The sequence below is a fragment of the Heterocephalus glaber genome, unplaced genomic scaffold, assembly GCF_053883595.1.
Source record: "Heterocephalus glaber isolate CG9 unplaced genomic scaffold, H.glaber_assembly_v1.0 deba00001724, whole genome shotgun sequence".
In the NCBI taxonomy this organism is placed as follows: Eukaryota; Metazoa; Chordata; class Mammalia; order Rodentia; family Bathyergidae; genus Heterocephalus; species Heterocephalus glaber.
In genome coordinates this window covers 9,441,125-9,469,075 of record NW_028258435.1, presented here as the reverse complement: position 1 = coordinate 9,469,075, position 27,951 = coordinate 9,441,125, and the positions used below count along the sequence as shown (strand labels likewise).

The window sequence follows — 27,951 nt, the reverse complement described above, 5'->3', positions numbered from 1 at the left end:
GGCCGTGTCCCCTGGGCCAGGGATCAGCCGGCCGTGCCTGTACCTGGTGGTGCTCTCTGGCTGCCAGCCCTGACCTCCGGCAGTGCCCCTGCCTTGGCATCGTCCATGCCTCCTGGCCGGTGTCCTCTCCGAAAGGAGAGAGGGACTGGACTGGACAGTCCCATGGGACTGCAGGGTGGAAGGCCCTTGGGGACACTCCCTCTGGGCAGGTGGCCAGAGAGGGCCTGCACTATTTTCTTTTTTTTTTCAGCCCCTAGGATTGAACCAGGGCCTTTGCCCTGAGCTACAGCCGATACCTCAATTGGAGACTGAGTCTTGCTATGCTGCTAAATTGCCTAGGCTGGGCTTCAACTCTCGAGGGTCCTGCCTCAGCCTCCCAGCATGCTTGCATTATCACACCTGGCTTTGTTCTGTTTCTGAGACGGGGTCTCACCGTGTTTCTGGGGCAGGACTGAGCTCCTGGGCTCCATGATCTTCTCTGCCTTCCGAGTGGCTGGAATCTGGGTGCCTGTGCCTGGCTTGTGTTTTCTCATATTTGTTCCCAGGCTAGCGGAGCGCCAGCCACCCTGGCTTTGGGAAAGGTGTATGTCCACTCCTGTGGCTGCTGTCCCTGGTGTCCCCCCAGTGCCTCCTGCCCCTCCTGGCTTCAGGTCACACCCCAGCTGCAGCCATGCCCACCAAAATGCTCTGCAGAAGCCACGGGCGGGAAGAACACTTCCCCCTGCAGGGAGGCCCTCCTGCCCCTGGGACCCTTCGCTTTGCCCCTCCTCTTCCTTTCCCATGGAAGCCACAGCCCTGCCCCTCGGTGACCCCAGGGCAGCTTTCTGTCTGTAGCTCTCCCACCTCAGGCCATTAGCTTTGCCTTTGGCCCAGTGCTCGGGGCCACACAGCTGGGAACAAGACTCAAATCACAGCCAGCAGGGAGTCGCTTGTCCTTGACGGAAGTGAAAATCGAGCTGAGGATGATCAAATCTCAGACTCAGAGGGCATGGAGGGTTGAGGGGCCTCCGGAGGATCTGCTTCCATCTGCCTGGTCACGAGGCCTGGACTAGGGATCCCCATGAAAAGTGTCTGACTTTAGCCGGGCTGGGTGGTGCACGCCTGTTATCCCAGCACTGGGAGGCTGAGGCAGGAGGATCACCAGGAGTTCAAGGCCAGCCTGGATTACAGAGCAAGGCCCTTGCAGCTATAAGGGGAGCCCATTCCACACCTCCGGCCCTTATGGAATTGCTGGTCCTTTGGCTTGAATCCTAACCCTGCCATTTATCGTGTGACCACAGGCAAGTAATTTAATCTTTCTGAGCCCCAGCCTCCATTCACAGGATGAAGGCAGCAACTCCTGCCTTCCGGAGGAGGAGATATGTACTGGCATGCAGTAGATGCTCAATAAAGGTAGCTTTTCTCAACGCCATTTTCCAGACCATTTCATTTTCTTCTCATGGTGGGACTGCCTGGAAAGCTGAGGGTTTGGTTTGTTTTGGTTTTTTGAGACAGGGTCTCACTATGTAGCCCAGGCTGGCATGGAACTCATGGTTATCCTCCTGCTGCAGCCTCCCCAGTGCTGGGCTGACAGGCATGTGGCACCATGCCCAGTTCTGTCCTGAGATCTCGAGTCCCTGAGAGGGAGGATGTTTGCCAACCGGCCTTGGTGTGCAGGGCTGTGGGTGACCCAGCAGCCCACCTTGGAGCAGTGGGAGCTGAGCAGTGGTGTGTCACGCGTGCGCGCTCTCATTCTGCCTCTCTGGTTGGAAACTGGGTCACTCTGCAGACAGCCTGTGTTGTCCATGACCTTGCACCTTGCTTGAAGCCTCCTGGTCTTTGAAGTTCCCCCTAGGAACAGCAGGTTCGGAGGTGCTAATCCCCAAGTGGAGCATGATACAGTTCCCTTACATGGGGGGGGCGGCTAATTGCTATCTTGAGCAATCATCTTCCCAAGGCTGAAAGTGTAACCTCCAATTAATATTTCATCTGCAGCTAGGGTGGGTAAAGTGAATAGGCCGAGAGACGCTGCTGCCCGGGCGTCGGGGGACACGGTGTCCAGTGCGCCGTGCCGGCTGTGGCTCCCCGAAGAGCAGTGTCTGACCCTGAAACCCAAATTGCTAGGCTGGGTCGGCTCCTAGCCCCAGTTGCCCAGAGCATGGGGCAGGGACCCTGGGTACCGTCAGAGGCGGCCTCCCAGGTGGAGTCCTGCAGCCCTTGTGGGGCTGGATTTCTGCAGGTCAGAGGTAAGAGAGGGGAAGCTGGGTGGTGGCGCATGCCTGTAGTCCCAGCACTTGGAAGCTAAGGCGGGAGGATCCCTGGGAGTTCGAGGACAGCCTGGGCTACATAGTGAGACTATCTCAAAAAGCAAAACAAAACAAAACAAAACACAAACCCAAATAAGACCTGAGCACTGTCTTGATGTTCCTGGCGTAGGGGGCTCCAGCTGTTCTGAGTGAGTGGCTCCTGGAGGGGCGAGTGGGCTCCCCAGGAGCCTGAGAACCGAGTTCTGAGCGGTGAGGGGGGAGGCGGCCAAGTGTGTGGAGAAACCGAGTCTTGGGTGCTTTGGCGACCAACCGTGATTTTTTTTTTTCTTTTCTTTTTTTTTTGGTGCCGGGGACTGAACTCGGCACCTTGCACTTTCGAGGCAGGCGGTGGAACCACTGAGCTAAAGCCCCGGCCCATTTCTTTTCTTTTCTTTGAGGCAGGGTCTCACTATGTATTCTGAGCTGGCCTTGAACTCGAGGTGCTCGTCCTGCCTCAGCCTCCAAAGTGCTGGGGAGTTCGGCTGGACAGATTATGATATAACCCTTTAATATAGTCATTCTCCTGTTTTTAGAAAGCTTGACTCGTGGGCCTAGTGCGATCCCACTTCTCCTGCGACATCTCGGGGGGCCGGTGTCTCTCTGGCCGTGTGGGTCCCCCTGGCCTGGGCAGCAGCTCCTGTGGCTGGGTCCATGACATCGGCAGCCTCCAGATTTCCCCAGGTTGGTGGGGCCTGGGGAGGTCGGAAGCACCTCCATCAGCCAGGTAAGAGGGGCAGGACAGCAGGGTGGGGCTGTGGTGGCCCTGAACTTGCGCTGAACTGGAACCAGAACCAGAGCAGCCCCAGTAACGTCGGGTCACCCACGTTTACACTGGCAGGATTATAGGTTCAGAGAGCACAAGTGACTGGTTGAAGTCCCACAGCAATGTCAAGAGTGGCCTGGGGCTCAGGGCCTGTCCGGCGTGCGTGCACGTGTGTGTGTGTGTTCACACGCACACATGTGCAAACATACATGTATTGAGTGCAATGTGTGTGCACACATGCACACGAGTGTTTGTGCATGTGTGCAAGGGGAGACAAAAGCTGACTCAGCCCCCAGCCAGGGCCTGCGCCCCTTCAGCGGCACCTGGGGCTGGGTTGGGAGAGGCGAGGGCTCCAGATGCAAACCTCTGTTTTCTCCAGCTGTCTGCCCCTAGTAATTCAGGTAGCAATTACTCATTCTGAATATTTGGCAACCAATGAGTCTTTCCCGGAGAGATATGGCTCAGAGGAGGCTCTGCCCAACCTGATCCACTTTCTTAGCAGCCCCAGGAGAGGAGGTGGAGCGCTGCAGGGCAGGGGGGCCCCGGGCCTGGGCTGGGCACAAGTCCTCAGGAGGAGAAAAGAGCCAGGCAGGGGCCAACCCTTCACAGAAGCACGCGTCCCTAAGGCTCCAACACACAGGAGGGCTTGGGGGGAGACCCTCCTGCCTCAGACTCCTGAGTGCTTGGATTGCACCCTCCATTTTTTTCTTGTTTGCCTTCTGTGGATGTGGGGTGTCTCCCGTGCCGTGGGGTGCCTGGCCACATGGTCCTGGGCTCCAGTGCACCAGGACTGGGTGATGCTGGAACCCAAGGTTCAGGGTTGCCTCTGAGCTTTTGAAGTTCCTGAGGTGCTCTGAACCCCACTTTCCTCATGATGCCCATGTTTGGGGGTTTTCTGCTGCATATTTGCTATGACCCAGAAATGGATGCTCAGGGCTCCCTGCTCCATGAGCTGGGGCTGAGGCCAGTGACCCTTGCACCTGCAGCTTGGACAAATCCCCGGGGGTACCGGAAGCTGTGGGGACACCTGGTGTTGCTCCCTCTCTCTGCAGCCAAGAGCACCTCACTCTGGAGGGGGCAGGATGCAGCGTGGAGCACGCCCAGGAGAGGCAGCTCAGTCCCTTCTTTAAGGTCAGGGTGACCCCGGGTATGTCTGGGACCGCAGGGACAGGGCTCAAGGAAGCTCCACTGCACAGTGCCCAGCTGGGTCACTTCCAGGCCCAGACCAGCTGTCCCCAGCCCTGGCACAGCCACTCCCACTGGCCACACCTGGCGGTGGCCTGCTGGGCACACACAGCCCCACACCATGTCCCTCCCCCTGTTGCTGCACTGCGTAAACACCAGGTGTGCTGCCGTTAGGGTTTCCACCTAAAGTACCTGCCTTTCTGTCAGCTTGCCCTTCCCCCTGCCTGTGCCTGGGAGCCCTTTGGGCCGCTGTACCTGTCTGTCCACCTGTGCACGGACCTGGAGCAGGTCCCGGGAGAGTGTGGAGGAGGGAGCCCACCCCAGACCCCTCTCCTGGCCTGGGTGACTCAGCACAGTCCACCACTGCCAGTTTCTGCCTGTTCTTGGCCCACCACGAGCCTGAGCCAAGGCAGGCACTCAGGACATGTTTGCTGAATGACCGGAGGACACCGAGGGGGCTTCCTGGAGGAGGCAGTGTCCTGCTGAGACACACAGCAAAGTCCTGTTTCCACGAGGAGAAGATGGCTCGACAGGGCCTCTGGGGCTTGCTTGTCCCAGGGTGGGGGACTTCTGGGGGACTTCCAAGGGCCCCAAGCGGGGAGGGACAGCAGGTGGCCCAGGGCAGGAGGCAGAGGTCGGGCAGGAAGGCTACGCAGTGGCTGAGGCTGCTGTTCTGAGAGGCGGGGTTGTGGGCCCGGACCTGGTGACCAGGGACTCGGGGACAACAGAGGGGAAGGGCAGAGGACCCGGCTGTGACCTGGAGCTGGGCCCTTTTCCTGTCCGGACACGGCTTCTCGGAGAAGGGAGGTTCTTAGTCCCATGAACCCAGGGACTGGCTCCCTGGGACCTGGGCACATCGTCTTAGACTGGAGGGCTGGTTTCCAGCACTCCAAGACATGCCGATGCTGGTGCTTCACCGTGGAAACCCCTCTCTAGCAGCTCATCCAGGCAGCAAAGCCAGAAATAGTTTAAATCCACACCCTGTTTGCTTTTGCGGTGCCAGGAGGTACATCTCCAGCCTGACCCTTCTGGCCCTGGCTGCAGCCATGAGCCCCACAGAGGATTCTTGGAGCTAAGCAGGTCATGGTGGGGCACACCTGCGATCCCAGCACTTGGGAGGCTGAGGCAGGAGGATCGCTGTGAGTTGGAGGCCAGCCTAGAATAAATAGTGGGACCCTGTCTAAAGAATCAGGCAGCAGCAGCAGCAGCAGCAGCAGCAGCAGCAGCAGCAGCAGCAGTGTTGGAGGGGCTGGAGCTGGGGGGTAGATTGAGCAGGGCTGGAAATGTCCCAGCTCCTCACCTGAGTGGGGCTGGCACCTGCTACCTGCCACCCTGAGGGTTAGGTGAGATTATACGTGCAGAGCACGGGCCAGAGCTATTATTTTATTATTTTATGACACTCAGCTTGTGCGACTGCCATGGGGAGACAAGAAGTCAGGCTTGGGGCAGCCCTGTACCTGCTTTGTGCCCAGGACAGGTGAGGGCAGATGGAGAGAAAGGGGCCACCTCTGCGGGGGCGGTCTGCTAGGCTGTTCCCCAGGGTATCAGGCCTAGACTCCCGAGCCAGTCTTTAAGTCTGGAGGTGAAGGACACATGCTGCTCTCTCTCTCGGAAGTAATGGCGGCTGTGGAGGTTGCCGTGGCAACAGGTAGCTTGCTCAGAAGACCCCTAACCCATAGGCGAGGTGGCTGCCTGCAGTCTATGGCCACAACAGGGAAGCCTCCTTTGGGGCTTGTAACCCAGACCTGGTTTTATTTTTGCTTCCTGTTCGGACGAGATGGGGAAGCCTGCACGGCACACTGTCAAAAGGTCAAAGTCCTATAATCCCCGAACTCCGGAGGTTGAGGCAGGAGAACTGCCATGAGTTCGAGGCCACCTGAACTGCATGGTGAGACGCTGTCTCAAAAGGAAAAACTAAGAATAAAAAGATCATTTTCTGATGCTTGTGGATGACATGGCTTCACGCTCACTGCCACGGGGCTGTGTGTGACACCTGTCTCACTCAGGCCCTGCACAACGTGGGTGCTAAGCCCCCTCATGGTCCTCTCAGCTGGCCGAGCATCCACTCTCTAGTGGACGGTGCTGAACATCTCACCCGAGTGGTGGCCCGGCCGCTATTTTGGGGCTGGTGGAAGTGCTCTCCCTGGGCCCAGAGCGCTGCTGGCCTGCGCGAAGTTCTGGGAACTGGGGTGACTCAGACCCAGCTGAGCATCCTGCTCACCCCTTGGCTGCTGCCTGGCATGCGCTCTGGGCAGGGGTCCCCATGCCGGACACAGCGGGGGACTCAGCTGGCCCTGCCCCCAGGGAGCAGCTGCTGCTACCTCCTCTCAGACCAGTGTGTCTCCGAGAGGCTGGTGCTGCCCCTTGGTCACTGCCCAGCTCCTGCTGACCGCAGGGCCTGCTGGGGGGTATGGGTGCCCTTGCCGGGCTGTGCTGCAACATCTCCTCTGGCCCTGCCTCCATCTCCTGGTGCCCTTCCCCTTTGCGAAAGGCCTGTGCCTCTTCCGGCCTGTGGCTGGTCACCCCCACTGCAGGCTGGCGTCCCCAGGCTCTGCCATCGCAAACGACTTCCTGCCAGGCCACTCTGCCACGGTTACGTGTGGTCAGTTTTCTCACCATTTCCCGGGCTGCTCCTGGCTTCAGGCAGCTCCAACAGCTGCGGGAACTGGGGAGGTCTCAGGTGTGACTCATGAGTTGGGTCGGAGACCGAGACCCGGTCGGGAGGAGTGTGGTGGGGCGTCCCCACCGAGCCCTGGGTTGGCCCACAGAACACAGACTGCACACTCATTGTGACCCAAAAGTTTGGTTTTTCTGGTGGATGCACCGAAGCTGACAAAAATGGTGTCATGCTCTGAGAAGTCAGAAACTGATTCCAGGCCCCTCCCTGGGGGAGCCCTGAATTCCCTTGGTGGCTTAGCTTCGGTGTTTTCTGAGCCTTCAATTAGGAGACTTGCAGCCACAGTTTAAAATATATTTCCCAAGCCAGGTGTGGTGGCACATGCCTGTGATCTTAGCACTCAGGAGGCTGAGGCAGGAGGATTGTCATGAGTTCAAGGCCAGCCTGGGATACCTAGTGAGACCCTGTCTCAGGAAACCAAAGTAAAACAAAATCTTCTGCCAGCAGCAGCCTGGGGGTGCAGTGGGGTGGGTGGCAGGGAGGGAGGTGGCCCAGGAAAGAAAGGCAGGCCCGGTCCTGGCCCTGCTGGCTGGATTGCCTGCTGCTGAAGTGGCTGCTGTGGGAACAGCACACGTCCTTGGGCCAGGTCAGAGGTGGCATTTAGTGAGTTTGCCTGTGTATGTGTAGGGTCTCGGCTTGAAGAAACAGGAAACACAGGATTTGGGTCAACACTGGCTCCAGCTCCTCGACCCTCACCTCATCCTGCAGAAGAAGGGGCCAGGGTTGGGGTCCCCCAGAAGGTCAGGGCTGACGTGGGTACCCAGATCCACGGTGGCTGGAGATCATGAGGGCTGTGGGCAGCCATTCCTCCATTGCTGAGGACACAGGCCTAGGGAGAGGGACCGAGTGCTCCCATTTCCTGGGGGTCAGCACCAGGGCCAGATGTCCTTACTTGGCTATCATGGTAGATGGCCCAGGCTGGCCTTATACCCGAGGCAGTCCTCCTGCCTCAGCCACCCCAGATCTGGGATAACAGAGCTGAATTCCCCACTGTGAGTTCCAGAGCTGGGCACCTGGGCCAACTCTCATCCCCCATCTCCGGTGCTGTGGATGCCTTTTGTGTAGAGTCCTGGGGTGTCCCATGGGGTGTCCCATGGGATGTCTGGCTGGAGGCCACCCCATGAGTATATGAGGAGTGGTCGAGAAATTTGGTGAGTCCAGAAATTAAAAGATAGGACAGTAACAGATGCATAGCCATGGGTGCTTTCAAAATCCTCCCCTCCTTTCAAACACACTCATCCCCTTGTCCTGATGCTTCCTGCAGCAGCTCTGGAGTCCTCTTTCCTGAGGGTCTTTACTGGGTTTGACCAAAAATCTGGTGACTGCTGCTGCCCAGTGCCATCCAACAGAAAGGCAGCTCATAAAAACCTGACATTGTGTCCTCATCCACCTTAGTCACCACATCTGGCACCGTGTGACTTCTGGCTTTCCCCCAAAGTCAAAACGACCATGACAGGGAGACGTTATGAATCCATTATGAATCCAATCCAGGACCTTGAGGCAGCCAGGACAGCACATCTAGAGACCCTCAGGAAAGAGGACTCCAGAGCCGCTGCAGGAAGTGGCAAGGACGATGGATGAGTGTACTCACAGAGAGGGGGACTCACGGCAATGCATCTTTTACTGCAGTATTTTTAAAGATATAGACACACACCTCACACGTGGGACAGGCTGAAGGACACAGACAGCAGCCTTGGCAGTATCTGGGTCAGGCTCCCCATGTCCACCTGGACAGGTCCTGGAGCTGGGAGTGGCTCCACCTCTGCTCCAGAGCCTTGGCTGGCATCTGGTGAGGGGCAGTTTGTGCTCAGGGAGGGAAGGAGCTGGGTCGGCTGGGTGGGACTCAGTCTTCCCCCTGGAGTTCCACCCTGTCAGCTCCACCCAGAAGGCCCCTCCGGATGCTGCCCCCCAAGGCTGGTGCCTCTGGCTGCGGAGCCACGGTGGGGGGGGGGGACCTGGCGGGAACAGCTCACCCTTCTCCAAGTGTGCCCACACTAAGCCTTCTCTTGTTCCACTTCCAAAAATAGCTAATGAGGAAACTAATTCTGTCACCCAGAAGTGTTCTGTAAAAACATGTCAGGGAGACAATCAGCCTCTGCCCCATCAGTGCTTCCCACATTAGTGAAGCTCGCATTTGGAGATGTTGAGAGATTCAGGCGGGGAGAGACCCCCAAGTCAGAGCACCCCCCAGGCTGAGAAGGCAGGGCCGGGGCTGGGGAGTAGGGGAGAGAAGCAGGGACTGGAGTGTAGATTTCCTGCGGGCTTTTTATTATTCACTCCCTTGCTCTTGGTTTATGGGCAGGTGAAGGTGGGGCAGATTCCACCCAAGAATAAAGAGTTAGAATTCTCTGAAGATGTGGAGTTTTCCACCTTCCCTTGACCAAGTCATCTCTCCATTTCATGCCTCTGTATGCTTCTGGGGGGGGGGGGGGACCCTGAGCCCCAGGAGGTGGCTTCCCAATGGCTCAGGCGAGCTGGTTAGACGTGTTTGCTGGGAACCTTCACTTCACGTCTCCCTCAGTGCCTCAGAGTCCTGGCGCTGGGGCCACCTGGGGAGAGGTCGAGCCCTGAAGACGTCGCCTACCGGGGCTGGGAGCTGATTGGAAATTGTGGGCGGGAGACACAGGTCCAGGCGCCGGCAGGGGTGTTGGCCTGAGAGGGTGGTGTGAGGGGAATAGACACAGCCGACCCCAGGCCTGGCCCACTTTGGGGGCCCAGGGAGGTGAGTCTGACGGGCCTCCTGGGGCTTTCTTGGCTCTAAGATGAGGGTAAGTGGCCCTAGGGCCCCTCGAGTGTCCGCCACCTCTAGGACTTGGGTCCAGGCCCTGCCCCTGAGGTGGAGGAAGTGCAGGACTCCCCTGCTTTACCCAGACAGCATGCCTAGGTGGCCAGCCAGAGGAACTGCCTTGCTCCCCCGGTCAGAACCTGGGCCTTTATTCATGCTCCTCAACTCTGAAATGCAGGCAGGACCGGAAGCAGCAGCCGTTCCTTCAGGTCCGGTGAGCGCATGGGTGTCAGGGTGTGCGGGGTGGGCTGGGCTTGAACCATCAGCTGGGAGGTGGTGAGGAAACAGAGAAAGGCAGGTGGAACTTCGTCCCAGAAGCTGCGGCAATGGCAGTAGCCAGCTGAGGGGAGCGTGGGGAGGGACCCGAGACTGAAGCTGAGCACGGCTGCCATATGGGGGACTCAGCGTTGGGCTGAGAAGGCGTGGTCACACCAGTCTCACAAACAGTGCGGCACAGGGGAGAGAGGAGGTGTTAGGTCCCTGGAGCTGGGTTTTCTGATGACCTGGCTCTTACTAATCTGATCTTCTTGGGCAGAGCGACAAGCTTGCAGATTGCATGGACGATAGCTGTCACCTATCTTGGGTTCAGTTAGGCCGTTGCCCGCTCTGTGCGACAAACCTCCTAGCCAGGAACCAGGGGAGACGCGTCCAGCTCTCGGGGGTCACAGCTGGGGAGCCAGAGCTCCTGAGTCCTGCCACAGAAGAGGTTCTCAGAGCGGCATCTGGGGGTCCCCAGGCTGGCTGGAGGGGACAGAGGATGGGGAGCTTGTGTTTCACGGAGGACACTCAGTGTGGAGGGAAGTGACCCAGTAGAGAGGATCCAAGTTCACATAAGCTTGGGGGCCACAGGAGGGATGAGAAAGCAGGCATGGGTGGGAGTCTGGGGTGCCGAGGGCTCAGGGGCTTGTGGTGGCTCCTGGCCATCGGTCTGGTGTCCTCCCAGGCCAGGGGCAGAGCCAGGCTGTAGATCTTGTCACCCAGCTTCCCAAGGTGGCAGCAGCTCTGATGACTGCTGGGTGGGACCAAACAAGGCCCCCAGATTAGTACAAGACAGGAAACTGGGAAAAGGAAGGGGCTCGGGGGGCAGAGACAGAGGCTGAGAGCCGCTGTGCTGTGCTGTGCTGGGATACAGGTTTCCCAGGGTGCAGTGGGCTCAGGCCAGTGTGAACCCCCGGTGAGAGGGTGGAGGAGATGCAAATGATATGCAAATGAACCAGCAGGGACGCAAATGATATGCAGACCAGCTACTCACGGGTGATGTCTCCCTGTCCCTTGGGTGCAGCTTCACAGCCTCGCCCCACCCTGCAGGACCCAAGACATCTGAGGGACCCCAGGCGTCCCAGTCCAGGCCCTCATTTCCAGATCGACCAGGACAGTTTCTCCTCATGAGAGGGAATAAAGTGTGAGAGAAGCATGTTTTCAGCTCAGAAGCCCTGGGCTTGCAGGTCTCACACCGTCCCCAGGCAGTTGCGCGGAGCTGGGGCCGACCGAAGGCCTGGCCTGCTCTGCATGGTCCCTCTGCCCACCTTTGTCCCCCGCATCTGCATGCACAGGGAGCTCAGGGACTGAGCAGAACCTTGGGTGAGCCCAGCTCCTCCAGGTGACAGCCAGCCCGGACCAAGGGTCTCATCCGGCCCCTGCCCTGTGTCCCTGTGCCCCGTGTCACCATGTTCCCGTGTCCCTGTGTCCCGTGTCCCCATGTCCCCGTGTTCCCATGTCCCCGTATCCCCGTGTCCTGGCTCTGTGGCCTCAGGCCAGGCCTGAGCTCTGGCTTCCAGCCTTGGGTGCACCCAGGCCTCTGGCTTGCTCTTCCTGGGGCTGTCTCGTCGGGCCCCGCGGGCCACCTGCTGCCCTAAGTTGATCAACTGTCACGCTGGCCACGGGGTGTGACGGGGAAAGTGGGGAAGTGGCAAAGCTGAAGAAATCGCACAAGGCCCTTGCAGCTGGCGCCCAGTTCCTGAATCTCGTGCCCTTTGGCTCCCCTTCTGCCAGGTTCCCCTCCCGGCCCCCACGAGCACCCCACAGGCACCTCTGACTCAGCTGCTTCTCGGGGGTGGCTGGGGCAGCTGGTCAGGGGTCGGGCGCGTTTCCCAGCTGGGCCGGGCACTTCCTACTTCGAGGCTGGGTCTCGGGGAGGTCAGGTGACCGGCAGCAACGCCGGGATTCACTGTCAGGTGGCTCCGCGTCCACGTCTGTGGTAAAAGAAGGCAGAGAGAGCTTAACGGGGAGGGACAGGAGTGGGTTGTCCCTGAGTGGTCACTGAATGGATGGAGGCAACCTCAGCTCTGCTCTGTTCTTTTTCTTCTTGCTGAGATTTGAACCCAAGATGCATGCCCACTGGCCTGGGAGCCCTCTGCTCCACTCACTTCTGTTTCTGCAGCCTGAATTTGATCTCAGCAAAGTTTGAGTTTAAAAAACATAATCCCACCCAGGCGTGGTGGTGCACACCTGTCATCATTCCAGCACTCTGGAAGGCTGAGGCAGGAGGGTCCTGAATCTGAGCCCAGCCTGGGCAACTTGGTGACTTAGTGAGACCCTGTCTCAAATTAACAAGTCTAAAAAAGGGCTGGGGTTGGAGCTCAGCACGAAGCCTCTGGGTTCAATCCTCAGTGCCACAAAAGAAACAAAACAAACAAAAAACGCCAGTCCCATGTGCAGATGGCGGGGTTGAGGGGAAGCCCCCCAGGGACAGGAAGTGGCTGGAGGAGGCCTGGGGCCAGGCACTGTCCTGTGTCCCTCTCACTCTGCTGGGGAGGGGAGGTGACTCTGAGAGCCCAGCATGAGCCTGGTGATCTCTCTACACACTCGCGTGGCCCCCCGTGAGAAGGCGAGTGAGCGAGGCGGGAGCAGCTCCTGCAAGCACCTACTGCGCGCGCAGCCAGCACGCAGCCTGGCGGCCTCCTGTGACCACATCACAACCTTGGCAGCCGCATCTGATGGACGACAGCTGGAATATTGAGAAACCCCACAGCTGCAAAGAGGTGGAGCCGGGATTCGAACCTAGGACTCTGAGCCCTGAGCTTGCCCTTTAGCTTCTGTTGTTGTTTGAGTCAGGGTCTCATTATGCAGCCCAGGCTGGCCTCGAACTCATGGCGATCCTCCTGCCTCAGCCTCCTGAGTGCTGGGGTCACAGGCATGAACCCCCACATCTGGTTTAAAACTCACTTTTAATTGACAGGCAATAATTGTGTGTATTTATGGAACACAATGTGATGATTTGAGATATATTCTTCAGTCTAGCTAATGAACAAATCCATCATTTCACATAATTATTTCTTGCACGAAATGGTGATTTAACAATGCATTGGTGTTTCAGAGGTGCCGAAAGCGTACATTATAAACTCTGTACCTGCGCTCTGTGGTTAGGGACAGACAGGCCCCGTCCCCCTCAGTAATAAATACACACGTGTGCACACACAGAGGAACACACACCTATGCACACGTACATGTGGCTGTAGCTTTCCAGCCCAGCAGAGGGCTCAGCCGTCAAATCCAGCCCAAGTGCAGCATGCTGGGGTCACATCTGAGCTTGCTCTGTGTGTGTGTGTGTGCGTGTGTGTGCACATGCACTGTCACATACACCTGTTCACTAATGGTGGTGAGGCAGCCATGGCCCCAAGCTCACCCGAAGTCCCCATTCTGTCTGTGTCACTGTTCTGTAGCTGAAGGCACCTGGGTGACACCCAACCCGGGGTGTCCCGGCCTGGTCAGAGGGCCTTTCAGCAGACATGTTTAGAGGGCAGGCAAGCCGAGAGTGGTGGTAATCCCAGCACACAGGAGGTTGAGGCAGGAGGATTGCTGAGAGTTCGAGTCCAGCCTGGATTACATAGCGAGACCCTGTCTGAAAACAACAACAAAGACAAATAAAAACATAGAAGGCAGGAAGAGCATTAGCCCACACGGCCCTCCAGCTCAGACCTCCTGAGGCTGACCCTGAATCCCACAGTAAGAACCAGGAAGGACCTGGGCGGCCTCCAGTCTAGACGTGAGCAGTAGCCCTCAGAGCCCGGATGTGAGCAGCAGGACAGGGGAGCCGCTTTTACAGCCTGGCGCTGCCTTCAGTTCAGAGGCCCTTCTGCCTCAGCCCACTCCCCAGCGCTGGGTCCTCATTAACTCCGAAGTTCGTGACCATTCTCACCCGCCTGGGTCGTGAGCGAGTGGAAGTCGGGCTGGAGAGGAGCCCAGCGGCAGAAGGGCTGCGACAGCCCTGCGTTGGCCTGAGGCTGGGGACGCTCCCAGGCTGCCCCTCCAGGGAAGCCCAGGATCAGCCCGCAGGCGGCCGGGACCCTCTGGGGTGACTGAGTACAGCGCTGGCACCGCGGGGACCTCAGGAGACCAGGCTGTGTGCGGGGTCAGGGCAGCGCCGGGGTTTCGCGATCTCCCCGGGAGTGTGTGCATGTGCACGCGTGTGCGTGTGTCACGCAGGTGTGACCGTGTGCGGTGTTCTGCACATTGGGGCTGACCCCGTAACCGCTCGCGCATCTGTGCGGCCCACATCCAGCACGGAGGGTCCCGGCGGCCGCCGGTGGGAGGAGCCACGCCCGCCCTCATTCCCGTCCAGACCCCACACTCTGCCTCGGGTAATCGCGGCCTGCAGGCGACCCCCGGGATCATCCTGCAGGTGAAGCCCCGGGATGCCAGTCAGACACTGCCAGATCCTCTGGAGACTTGTCCTCATTCAACAGGAAAAGAGTTCAGCTTCAGGAGGGCGAACTTTTAAATTCGCGTTCTCAGCCAGGCACAGTGGTGTGTGCCTGTCATCCCAGAACTCTGGGAGCCTGCGGCGGGAGGATGGCAAGTTTGAAACTCAGTGAGACCCTGTCTCAAAATTAAAATATATTTTACGGCACTGAGCTGGGCATGTAGCTCAAGGTGAAGGCCCAGGGCTCAAGTCCCGTAGTGAAAAAAAAATCAAATTCTCAATTGGGTCTGTCATGGATGGCCTGTTTTCGGCCCAGGCTGGCGATCTAGAGGGATAAGCAGAAGTGGGGTGGCCTCAGGGGGAAGCCAGGGGACCTCTCTCTTGGGACTGGAACCTGCACTAGGAATGAGGGCACTGCAAGCATTGGGCTGGCATGAAGGCCCTGTCTCTGACCCTGGTTTCTCCTCTGTGCACGGACGGAGCAGGCAGCACAGGTGTGAGGGGGTCAGACAGAGCAAGCGTTCTGCTTTCCGTCTTTTGAGACAGGGTCTCACTCACTGTGGAGCCCAGGCTGGCCTTGAACACAAAGAGATCCTCCTGCCTCAGCCTCCTGAGGAGAGGGCTGGGATCACAGGTGTGCGACACCACGCCCAGCTAGTGGCCTTGTTTCTGTTCTGTGACTTTTGACACTTTGGTATGTGCCCCTATCTGCCTGTGGTATGTGCCCCTATCTGCCTGTGCTCCTTTATCCTCTGAGATCCTGCACAGTAAGCAGCTCCTGGGCTGTAGGTCAAGTGAGTCTGTGTCACCCGGTGACTCCCAGAGAGCACTGCTGCTCCCGAGAGGCGCCCTGGGGATGCTGTGTGGCTTTCTGGCTTCTGCCCCTTTGCTGTCAGCTCTCTGCCTACTCACTCTGTGACCTGGGAGACCCGGGTTGGGGAGTGGAGGAAGCAGACAGCATAGGAGAAGGGGCGCCCTTGCCTGAGGAAGTGGGTGTGCCTGGGCCTGGAAGCCGGAAGTGAGCAGGCCTCGTCCAGGTCCTTGGGCAGGCAGGGGAACAGGAGTGTGCCTGGTGGAGTGGGCTGCTGGCCTCCTGTGGCAGGGTCAGGTCGCTCTGCCATGCACTTCCCCTGGGTGCCATCTCTGGGACAGGAATGGCCTGCAGGTGCAAGCTGAGCCCCTCAGAGAGGGCCGGAGCGACAGTCCAGGAAGCCAACCCCCTGGACCCTGCCCACGGCGGCCTTTGCAGCCTTCTCTGGGAACACCGACACCCGAACCTATCCGCTCATGCAGTGTCTGGGGACCCACTGGCCGGGCCCAAGTGGCGCTGTCCTCCGCCCCACCAGCCTGTGGGCTTGGGGGCCAGGCCTGGGCCCTCAGGACACGGTGACCCCTGCTGGGTGAAAGAGGACACCCACTCTTCCCTGGGCCCTGCTCACTTTGGATTTCCACCCTTGGAGGAAATCTGAGCCCCTGGACCACCTGAGGACAGCGCTGAGCAGGGAGGGACCACAGGCCCCAAGCCCCGCTGTGCTGGGGAGGGTCCCTGAGTGTGGAGGTGTCCCTGCCTGTGGCTTGCTGGCAGCCACCGGGACCTCTGGAGTGCTTTCCAATTCCCTCTGGCCCCTTGGAAGCCCCTTGGATTTAACTTCCCCTGGCTGCAGCGTAGCCCTAGTGTCGAGGACTGGACTCTGTGTCCAGAGGCCAAGTACTATCTCGGGGGGCAGTGAACCCGGTGCTGGGCAAGGCGGTGGCTCAGGAAGGGCAGCTCTGAGGCCCCTGTCCCACCCGACCCTAACCATAGGAGATGGCCCTACTGTCCGGGTCCCCTGCTGAGGGTCCTCGAACCCAGGATAGCTGGGCAGTGCATGCTGGGCTGGGAGGGAAATGAGTCAGCTCTCGGGGCCCGGCTGCCAGCCACAACCTGTGCTCTCCACGCCCACCTCCTGGTCTGCATGTCCCCAGCAGTGAAATCCGTCCGCTTGGCCGACATGGGGTGTGAGCTTGGGTTTCTGGCGAGACTTTCTGAGTCCAGGGCGGTGAGGCTGTGCTGTGCCCCGGTGAGGATGCAGGAAGAGCCAGGGCTGGAAGTGGGGTGATGGCCAGACCTGGGCACCACCCAGGTGCTCAGTGGGGTGGTGGGGCCAAGCTAAAGCCCACAGTTGGCAAGGCTTCTCTGGAGGGAGAAGCTGAGGGCCACCTGCCCAGTGGGGTACAGGACAGGGACCCAAAGCTCTGGCCAGGCAGTGGGCACCTGGGTGTCCAGGCTGGCTGGGGAGTGAGAGAGGGCTTCTGGGGACGTGGACCTGGGCCAGCAGGTCTGGCCTTGGCATGAGCGAGGCGGGGTGGACTTGGCGGCGCCCAGCCGTCTCTACCTCCTTGGAACGAAGCCCTGTGCAGCAAGCGGCTGCTAGGAGAGCAGGGAGGGAGCCTCTGTGGCCGGTCTGGATCCAGATAGGCAGCTGGGCATCGGTTCTGCCGCTTACCAGTGCCTTCCCGGCCCAGGGTCTCTCCCTTCTGCTCCACGTCCATGCCACGTGTTGCTTTTGATCCTTTCATCTTTGACCTCCTGGTTCCAAAATGGCTGCTATTGCTGCACAATCACACCCCAATCCAGGGAATGAGGGCAGGACCAGCAAGGTCAGGCAGGAACAATCTAGAGAGCAGGAGTTTCCCGGTGAGGCCTGGGCCGTCATCGGGTGGTCATGGCCGCTTCACCTCACTGACCAGGGCTCGTGCCCACCCTTCGGCCCAAGTGTGCAGGAGCAGGTCTGGGCGTGGATATGCTCTGGAGGTTGCATGGGTGGATGAGTTGGGGAGGGGCCGAAGCCCTCGGCTCTGAGACGACAGAGTGACTCGGCTTTTTATTGCCTGCCTTCTATTCTCTGGGCTTCTGGTGACCGTGTCTGCTCCTCTCTCATGACAGCAGCGTGTCTCAGCCAGACCGCAAAGGCCAGGACGGCTTGGTGTGGAGTCTTTCAAGCCCTGACAGGGTGCCACTCTGTGCAGCCTTCTGTGCCCTGCAAAAGTAGCTCTCACAATGGATGGCGAAGAAAAGACTTTTTAGGAGAAAGAAACCCTAAAGAAATATGTGAGCACTAAACCAGCACAGTGGAAAATCCTTTTGGATTTAGTTTTAATTTTTGTGAGCCCATGTTTGTAGCACATAACGATCACATTCACCATGGGGAGTTAGTTGTTCATGGACAAAGCACATCTTAATTCTTTTTACGTTCCAGAAAATACTGAAGGGAATACTAGACAGACATGAAAAATAATTAAAAAGCCTTAAGCGTTGTGAGATGAGGGTGTGAACCGTGGCAGAACAGAGACGATTCAGACAGTGCAAGATGTTTTTTGTTTTTGCTTTTTTTGAGACAGGGTTTCGCTACATAGTCCAGGCTGGCCTCAGTCTCCTGGAGATTCTCCTGCATCAGCCTCCTGAGTGCAGGGATTATAAACACATCTGCCCCTCCGCTTGTGAGCATTCACTCAGTCAGTGCTCAGTACTTTCTCACTGTGCTGTCTCATCTTCCAGAGGGAGAGTCCAAACCGAGTCTTCAGGAAACCCCTCCCGCTCTGCTGTCAGACTGCGGCGCACTTCTAACTGTGAAGACGACCAGGCCTGAGTCGTGACGCTGACTCTGCGGTGTGGAGCAGACCTGGGAGAAGCTCGGAAGCCAGCCCTGGTCGGTCAGATGACCAGGATGGAGGGGGCGGAGGCGCAGCGTGTTCTTCTCCCGAGGGTGAGCTCATCTTCCGGCCTGGCCAGGGTGGACCTGCACCCCGCGGCTCAGGCCCCGGAGTGGAGCGCGCGTTCTGCTCGGCCCGCAGCTGCGCGGGCGGCTGTGGCTCTGCGCAGGGCTCCCGCTGGACGACGCCGTGCGCACACTTCCGGGCTCCGGCCGGGGTCCTGGGCTGGGACCGGAGGGTGCGTGGAGAGCTGCGGGACCCCCCCGTGTCTGTGTGCCTGTGAGCTGCCCAGGGCTCAGAGCACTTCGTGCAACATGGCTCTTGGTTCCTGGTGGCGCAGGACCTCACGCCCACTTCAGAGGCTGATTTCCTGGTCTCCCGAAGATCAAAGCAAGTCGGAGGGAGTGCTTGTGGGAGCTTGGGAAGCCCAGGTGCTGGGCAGCTGCTACCTCGGGCTCCCTTGGGGCTTTGGGGAACTAAAGCCTCTACGGCCCCAGCTCCTGCAACCAATTCCACAGAGCCCAGGCTGGACTCAACCAGGCCAGCTCCCGACTCTGGGCAGGCTCCCCTCGATGGGACTCTGGGTGAGAGCAGAATGAACTGAAGCCACGGACATTTGCCCAAGGAGCATTTATTTTTATTTTTTGTTTTTCGAGACAGGGGCTCATTATGTAGCCCAGATGGTCTGGAACTCAAAGTGATCCTTCTGCCTCAGCCTCTTGAGTGCTGGGACTACTGGCGTGTGCTACCACACCCGGCCCAGGGAGCATTTACGGAGGTTCTGTTCTAAGTGCAAGAATGAATAGACACCAATAATCGCGAATAACCCCTTCCTTAGACCCCTGCTTGGAGTTTGAGCCAACTGGGGTCTCATGGGGAGACCCTTTAGTGACGAGGCAGGGCACTGGGAGGCAGACACTGGTCACACGGTGTCTGGGACAAGGCTTTGAGGTGTCCTAAGGCCAGCTGGCAGGGCAGGCCCGGCAGGGGCGGGGCGCGGGGGTGCTCAGCTGGCATCTCTGGCTGCCGTGTGATCGGGTGGCGAGAGCACACAGTGGTCACTGGGCATGGAGGCAGCAGGCAGCGGGGTCCGGGGCCACTAATGCCACATGCTGTATTTGGGGCTCAAGTTGGTGTCCTATTTGTCTCCATGACATCCCACAGGTCTGAGTGACCCAAGCAGGACACAGGGGGAACACGGCCTCGCCGGGTCCTGAATGGGCGGGGCGTGCAAGCAGGTGTAGAGGTTTCTGTTTGCCTCCTGCTTCTCCAGTGCTTCCTCTGATAACATTCAGGGTGCAGGGCTGCTGGTGGTTGCTGCCCACCGGGGTGGGGGTGGCCCCGGAGCAGGAGGAGGAGGAGGAGGAGGAGGAGAAGGGAGGCGAGGGCTGTAGGAGAGCGAAGAGCAGGAACACAGTGGAGGAGCCAGCCCTGAGCACGCTGTTCCTGAAAGTGGCTTCCTAAACTGAGGTTTCTACACCAGCCTCCTTGAGCTGGAGTTGATCCGGAGACATCTGCAGTGTAAAGGGCGGTCACCTCTGTGACGTGGTGCAGGGGACGAGATACAATCGGAACAAGAGTATATTTAGAAGACAGGAAATGAGCCCTCCAGCTTGCCCTCGATTTCACAGCCGGTGGCGTTCTAGCTCTGTGAGCAGCCCCGGAATTGATGGGGCTTCAGCTCAGTGAGAGAGGAAATTACTTTAGCCCTGCTGCTGATGTCGGCTGTCCTCTTCCCTTTTCTCCTCTCTTTCTTTCTGTTTCTTTTATTGTTTGGCCTCTTTGAGACAGAGTCTCGATATGTAGCCCAGGCTGGCCTCGAACTCACAGTGATCATCCTGCCTCAGCCTCCTGAGTACTGAATTGACTGGAGTGCGCCACCTCGCTGGCTGTTTCTGTTTCTGTGCCGGGCAGACTTCTGGGGTTGTCCCAAAGTGAAGGGGGACAGATGACATTTTGCTAGAAACTGAGTCATCCAGCTGGGCTTTTTCAGCCCTGTCCCTGCTTAGTAAACCTGACTCGGGGTGGGAAAATGCAGGGCTATTTTAGGGGTGCTCAGCAGCAGGGCTCCTAATTCCTGGAACAAATGCCACTGCCTTCCCGGTCACAGATACAGGGAAACAGCAACTCTGTGACCGTCAGCAGGCCAGCCTCGCCGGGTGTCAGCTTGCCATCTGTGACCCAGGCTCACGCCCCCGGCTGGTGGGGCCAAGTGCGAAATGAGGTCATGGCACACGCCTTCTGCATGCACAGCACCGGCTCCTGGCGAGGATTCGCTGTGCAAATAGTTCCTCTTGTGATTTTCCTGATGAAGCTGACCATTCCTGGACCAGCAGCAAGGAACAGGGCAAATCCCCTACGCCCATGAAACATAGGTCGAAACACAGGTCCAGCTGGCTATTGGAGGAATCAAACTGAGGCTTAAGCTTAAATCACCAGGAGGAGGAAAACTCAGCTGGTCCTTTATAAAAGTGCCCATTTGTGCCAGATGTGGGCACATGTCTGTAATCCCAGCACTCAGAAGGCTGAGGCAGGAGGATATCTACAAGTCTGAGGCCAGCCTAGGCTACATAGGGAGACCCTGTCTCAAAAAACCAAAACAAAGCAACCCCCCTTCTCCAAACTATCAATATTAATACATTTCAGTGACTGGAGCAAGCAGCTTAGGCTTAAGAGCTGACTTGGAGGGATTTTTACATCCTATGGTACTGAGCCCCAGCGACAGCTAAATTCCAGTTTACAGGCAAATGGAAGCCTCTTATTCTGACTGCACCTGCACCTAAGATGCACACGTTTATGCTTTTAGGCTTCGCTGCTCATGTGCTGAGGAGCAGGTTAGACAGTGGCACCGGCCGCTCTGTGCAGCTGTCTGACTTCATGGGGCAAACGAGATGTCCTTGTTGATGAGCTTGAACAGCTCTGTGATCCTGCCATGCTTTGCTGAGGCGGTGGTGTAGCCCGGCCTGAGCGGTGGAGTCTCCCATAGGGAACCTCAGGATAAACAATGGCGATGTTCAGGTGTCAAACCCCTGGCCCGCGGAGAGGAGGACACAGTACCTGCAGGCTGGGGCATCCGCCTGACACCCACAGCGGCAAGTGAGTGGTGGGAGGGTGTCACTCCCGGGGTGGACCCCATGGAAACGAGGACCAGAAGCATGGGACTTCACCGGGCCCTCAGCTGGTCCAGGAGGCCCGGGGTGGGGGGCTGGGAACAGCTGGGTTCTGGTGGCTCTGGATGGGGGAGAGGAAACACTGCCCTTCTTGGCTCTGCACAGAAACGGGTGTGAGCAGTGAACAGCCAGGTGCTGTCCTTATGTGTAATGTGGGTCTCCACCTGCTCACTTATTATGCACTTTGTGTATCTTAAAAATATAAGGAGCTGATCCTTCCCTTCTTTCCCTCTTCTCTTTAGGTTTAATGGTTGGAAATATTTAGTTTAGAAGCAGAAAGAGGAGCCGTGCCAGGGGAACGCAAGGCAGCAAGCAGATTTGGTTGGGGTGGTTGGTCCAAGTCTGTCACTTTCCTGTCCCTGGGACAGAACACCCGACACCCACAACTTCAAAGGGAAGTTTTTCTTGTGTATCATGGGCTCAGTTCATGGGGGAGACAAGAGGGGAAGGGCCTGGTGGTGGGAAGCTGCTCACCTCATGGCGGCCAGGAAGCAGAGAGAGCAGGGAGGAGCCAGGAACAGGAACGCACCCTTCCGGGTCTCAGCCCAGTGACCTCCTCCCACCAGGGCCGCCTCCTACAGCACAGTCAGCCCTGAACTGTCCATGATGGAGCCACTGATGAGCACAGTGCCCCAAGTCTGAGATAGAAACCACTGCAGCTGAGAGGTTTGAAGGCCAACGCCGACTGCACGTTCCACGCTGTGGCCTCCTAAGGTCACTGCCTTTGTCAGCCCTGCAGGTCCCTGGGCTCGGTGCAGGGCAGGATGGAGCCGGCTCTGGGCAAGGGCAGGAGCAGCAGGGCAAGGGAAGCTGAGGCAGGACACTTCCTTGAGCTGGCTCTGAGCGCCGAATGGGACAGGGATCTCTTCAGTGCTGGGCACCGTGGAGCACTTTCCTTTTTCCTGGACTTTTGAGCCCACCCTTGACACTACAGAAATGTGTGGAGCCAGGTGGTGGCACACACCTGTAATATCAGCAACCAGGAGGCTGAGGCAGGCAGGTTGCAAGTTTGAAGCCAGCCTGGGCAACTTAACAAGAACCTGTCTCAAAGTAAAACAAAAATAAAAAAGGGCTGAGGATGTAGCTCAGGGGTAGAGCACCTCTAGATTTGATACCTAGTACTTGCAAAATAAAAATAAATAAAAATAAAAAATAAATATATCCATATACAGGTAGATAGAATGCAGGAACACTAAAGGAAAACTACTGATAGCTACAAAACACAGAATCCTCACACTGTGCTGGGCCTGAGCTTGGTGAGATTCAGTCCTCGAGGAAGCCCGTGGGGTACCATTGATAAGTCATCAGTTCACTGTCGAGACCCCCAAGCTCCAGATGTGAAGCAGCTTCACACAGCTGGTCACGGCAGCTGGCATCTGGGGCTGCGTGACAACTCGAATACAGACATCAGGCACTTCTGCTCTGCCTCTCGGGGTACAGAAGGAGGGGGGTAACCTGTTAGGCTAGGCTCCACCACCTTGCTGAAGAGAAGGGTGAGTCTGTCCGAGGTAAGTGAAGGAGAGTCCCCAGTGTCTCTCCAGGCCCCTGACATTCTCGGACCAGTGGGGAAGGGGTCAAAATAAATACTGTGGGGTTTGTGGGAACAGCAAGTTCAAAATGAAAACCAACCACACTGGGCAGAAGGAGGAAGCGTCATTGTTGCTGTCTTGTGTGTGTGTTTGTGCGTGTGTGTGTGCATGTGTGTGTGTGACTTAGAGATTGAACCCAGGGCCTTAGTACTGAGCTATGTCCTCAGCCTTTTAAATTAAATTAATTAATTAATTAATTAATTAATTTTTTTGGTACTAGGGATTGAACTCAGGACCTTGTGCATGTGAGGCAGGCACCAGAACCACTGAGCTAAATCCCTGGCCCCATAGCCTTTTTTATTTTTAGATTTGAGGCAGTCGCACTAAAGCACTACGCTGCCCAGGCTGGGCTTGATTTTATGATTCTCCTGCCTCAGCCTCCTAGTGTGCTGGGATTACATGTGTGCACCTACTCCACTCCTCCCCTCCTCCTTGCCACTTCCTGCAGCAGCTCTGGAGTCCTCTTTCCTGAGGTTCTTCAGCTTCACTGTCCTGGATGCCTCGATGTCCTGAATGGATTCCTAATGTGTCCTTTTCATGGTCATTGTGACTTTGGGGAAGAGCCAGGAGTCACACGGTTCCAGATCCGGTGACTAAGGTGGATGAGGACACAGCGTCATGTGTTTATGAGATGCCTTTCTGTTGGGTGGCGCTCGGCAGCAGCATGTACTGAGTCTTTGAACACACTTGGTAAAGACCTTCAGGAAAGAGCACTCCAGAGCTGCTGCAGGAAGTGGCAAGGGCGATGGGAGGAGTGTGGGTGAATCGAAGGGGATTTTGAGGGGATTCATGGCCATGTGTCTGCTACTGTCACCAGTCTGTCTCAATTGAAGCATTTGCTCTGCCTTGCTGGGCAGAGTGCTCTGGAGAGGGTCTGTGGCAGACAGGAATGATGCCACCGTGGTCTGTGTCCCGGCAGGAAGCAGGGCTGGGACCCGAGGCTGTTGCCGTGTTGGTTGCATGGAGGCCTCACAGTTGCTTCTGCACAGGTTACGGAGCATGAGGAGAGCCCGGGGCTGGCACTAGCTGGTAGCTGCATCGGGTCCAACCTCCTTGGCCCGCCTGACTCTGTGTCCCTTGGGAGGGACCCTCGTCCCGGAGGACCTCGAAGCAGGCTCCCCCTTTCCCTGTCCTGCCCAGCTTGCTGTCCCAGCCCCCACACTGGGCTCCTCGGCAGCTGTTTGCCTTGAGAGGTGGAGGAGAAAGGGCCTGGTGCACACAGACGGCAGGGCTGCCTGCACCGTGCACACTGAGGACATTGTTCAAGACGCTGCCACCTTGGGGATATTGGTTCTGTACCACTGCCAAGATTTCTGAGTTATCTCGGGCAGCACTGCCTGAGGAGCTCGGCCTGCCTCTGACAGGGGTAAGCAGCCCGAGGTCACTTTCAGAAAGGCTCACAGTGTGGGTGCCACCGCAGCCGGGGACAGGGTCTGTGTGTGGCCATTCCCCTGGGCAGAAGCAGGAGGAACAATGGAAAAGCGGGGGAATCCTTTCTCCAGCAGGCTGGCAGTGAAATCGCCTGTTTCACACTTGCATGTCTTTAGGCCATGTCTAAAGGTGCAAAGCCAAGGTGTCTTTGTCTTCTTGACACCTCCAGCGAATTGTTTTGGGGGTACTGGGGTTTGAACCCAGGGCCTTCAGACTGAGCTGTTTCACCTGCCTTGAGACAGGGTCTCCACTAAGTTGCTAAGTTGCCCAGCAGGCAGGGCGCGGACTTGTGACCCTCCTGCCTCAGCCTTCCAGTGTTTAGGGAGTATCTTTCACCAAGGATTCAAAGCAGATCTGGCCCTGTCGCCTGAGAGGATCCAGTGTCCGTTCTGAGATCTGTGTGAACAATGTCAAGGTTGTGACTGTGGTGAGAACCTGCCTCATCTAGGAAAACAAGAGTGTTGCAATTCAGAGGCCCTGGGCAGGCTCTGCAGCCCTATTCACAGAATAATTCCACAGGGTGTGCAAGAGGTGGCAGGGACCGTGGGGTGCGTGTGCGTGTGTGTGTGTGTGTGTGTGTGTGTGTGTGTTTCAGTCAAGGAGCTGGGTGGGGCTAGAGGGATTGTTCGAAAGTTGTGAAAGTGAATAAGAAACTCAAAACTGGCCCAGGCATTAGATTATCGTCTAAACAGTTTGAGCATGGCAGAAACGGACAGTGAAGCCGGCCTGAGTTTGAAGAGACTAAGTTCATATACACAGCATCTAATGATCTTACAGGATCGACAGACGTGTTTTCCTCTGCCTTTCTTCACCCTGTTGTTTTGGTTTTGGTTTTTGAGACAGGGTCTGCTACGCAGCTCAGTTCAAGGCCGCTGAGATCCCCTCTCTTAGCCTCCGAGTGCTGGACTGCTCGCGTCGCCACCACGCCTGGCCCACGATTCTCATAAGTGTCTGTTTTACATTCTAGGTTTATTAGAGAGGAAATGAGGAGACCGCGGTTGGGGAGTGGGCTGAGAAGTTAGAGTCGGGCTCACCGCTTCTTCCCCGCCCCTGACTTGCTGAGTGACATCAGCCAAAGGATTAGCCTGCCGGGGCATCAGTTTCTCTGTCTCTTAGAGTGGAACATCACCTGACCTATCTCACAGGGCACAGTAGGAGGACTGGGCCAGCCCTTGAGAAAGAAGCAGAGGCTTGGAGACTTTGGATGCAAAGAAGGAGCAGGGAAGTAAGAAACAGCCCACTTCTTCCCCAGGCCTTGGAGTTTGGCTCCTTTTCAGGGCTGATGTTTGTCATCTGCGAAACCAGGCTGGCTTGGCCTGTGCCTCAAAAATATTGAAAGCAAATATTAACTCAAGATAATGCAACATGAGCAACGCAAAGGCCAATTAACCCGAGGGAAAAGAAAATATCACCATATTTTAAAATGATGGCACACGATCACTTCCAGAATTGCTCATAAATTCTCATTTTGTGGCAGCAAGAATGTGCTGGGGGAACGAAGGCAGGGGATCTCAGGCCAGCCCTGCTGTGGTGTCAGAGCCTCACAGCGCCCCATTTTCGAGCAACTTTCATGGCTGATAAGGTGGTTGCTAGAAAAATGGGAACTAAATTTATAGCTGGCTGTTGCGGAGACAATTTACATGTGGTAGCTCCAGAGCGCAGTGAAGGAGATGCGCTTGAAGCCAAAATTGGCTTCGTGGCTCTGGTTTCTCAGGCTCTGCACCACCTGCCTACAATCAAACTGTCCAATTACAAGAAACAATTGTTTTCTTGCTTTCTGGGAAGTGGAGAATTTCGTCCAGCAGAAAACTGATTTCTAAATGTTTCTTTTTCCTCTTAAAAAGAAAAAAAATCAGAAAAAAAACCCCAACAACAAATTGAAAACATCAGCCATGTGCTGCAGGAGAAAGTGTCCCCCTCCCAAATGACTTTCAAAGTTCAAAAACCAGAATACTGCTGTCTCCACTCTGAGGTGTTTTTGACCACAGGCGCTTGATCTGTAATTACCTCTTCTAATAACGTTATTAGCTGTTCTGAAGAAAGGCTCTCTCTTTTAACAGCGAGGCAGTAATTAAAGGCTGCGAATTTCACAGGTGAAATCTTGCAGAATGCACGGGTTTGAAGTCAAAGAATCCAGCCACACACCTCTGCATAATTACACATTCTTCTCCAAATAAAATCTTGCATCGGAAACAATGAAGTGGGGACAATGATACTATGTATCTTTTCTTAAAAGATACAATACTATGTATCACACCTTTTCTTAAAAGACAAGATATTATGTATCATATCTTTTCTTTTATCAACTCTAATTTGACTTGGCACAGTTTACTTCTCTGAAATGGTTAAAATAGCAGCCTCAAAGCTGGAAGGCACAGAAACCACTGGTCACATGTAAACGCCACATCAAACGTAGGCAGCAGGGTGATAATTACAGCGCTTGCTTTCCTCTGGCAGGTGATATTTTAATGCATGCAACCAACCAACTTCACTTGATGTGTTTCGAATTCATCGTCTCTTGAGCTTTTCTTTTTGGAAATAAAAATATGACCTCACGCTATGCTATGATTCAATAAAAATAACAACCCCATGTTATTCAGGGTAATAATTCCTTTCCAAGGAATTCTTCCATACCCAGTGCCATGGCTTTTGAGGATGCCGTCTCCCCTGGAAGTCATCCCTGGCGGGATGGGCGGGGGCTGCCCATCATTTGCTGCCTGGCTCGGGGCCAGATCAGGCAGTGGTGGTTTGCCCTTCTGCCTCATAATCTGGCTTTTTTGTGGCCAGGGCGCGGAGAAGAACCAGGCTATGAATGAATGGATAGCTTGGAGTGGGGTTGGGGTCCCAGAGCGGGGTCCCCTGTGCAGTGCCCTGGTGTCCACACACAAAGCCGGGCCTCACCTACCCTCCCTGAGCCTCGGTTCACCTGCCAAATGGAGCAATGCGCAACCAGCAGGATGGTGCCTGGGACTGCCAAGTGTGACCAGGGTTCTGCAGCCTCCAGCCCAGGTCCTGTCCCGAGCTTGTGAAGGACGAAGAAGTTTGTGGTAGGCAAACCCCAGATCTGCCCCGGCCAGCCTGGTAGCCACATGTGGTGGCCCAGAGGAAAGCTAATGAAAGCGGAATGAAGTCTACAACTCAGCCTCTCCGTTGCTGTGGCAGCGCTTCAAGTGTCTGCTGGCCCTGGATGGCAGCTTGCGGTCAGCACCCCAGTGCCGGTCTTTTAGAGTATATTGCAGAAGAGTTCTGGTGCCCTGGCGTCGTGCTGGGTGTCGTGCTAGGATCTTTCCCTGGGGACTCTTCCTCCCTAGGACTGGCACTGCCACTGTTGGAGCCACCCAGTGAGCAGGGCCAGGCGGGCCAGGGTTACCAGGGGACTATGTGGGCAGATGGCCTTGGACTGGGTTTCCCAGCTCTGTGGCCTGAACTGCTTTGTGCTTCAGTTTCTCTTTGTGCAAACTGTGTGTCAACTGTGTGCGAAAGTGAACTAAGAGAACGGGACCCAGAACGCGGCCACAGGACGACGTCTCCTCCGGGTGGAGCGGTCTGGCCCCTTCCTCACACTGGGCTGTGTAATTCGCAAGGGTGAATTTCAGATGCTGACGATCGGCTGCTTCCTGGTGACTTGGGGACGGTTGTGGGCCCCGGGGCTTTCCAGCAGCTCGGGAGCAGAAACCACACGGCGACCTCCCGCGTGCGCGGCGACCTACTTCCCAGCTCCCGCGGGCTCC

The 27,951-nt window shown here is 56.9% G+C and overlaps 1 long non-coding RNA gene across 1 annotated transcript; it reads left to right on the top strand.

The window, feature by feature from the left end:
• Positions 1-7: 7 nt before the first annotated feature.
• Positions 8-27,951, top strand: LOC147821650 (uncharacterized). Its single transcript, XR_015446717.1, has 3 exons — positions 8-3,009; positions 17,876-18,083; positions 25,188-27,951. It is a non-coding gene; the product is annotated as an uncharacterized LOC147821650 (long non-coding RNA).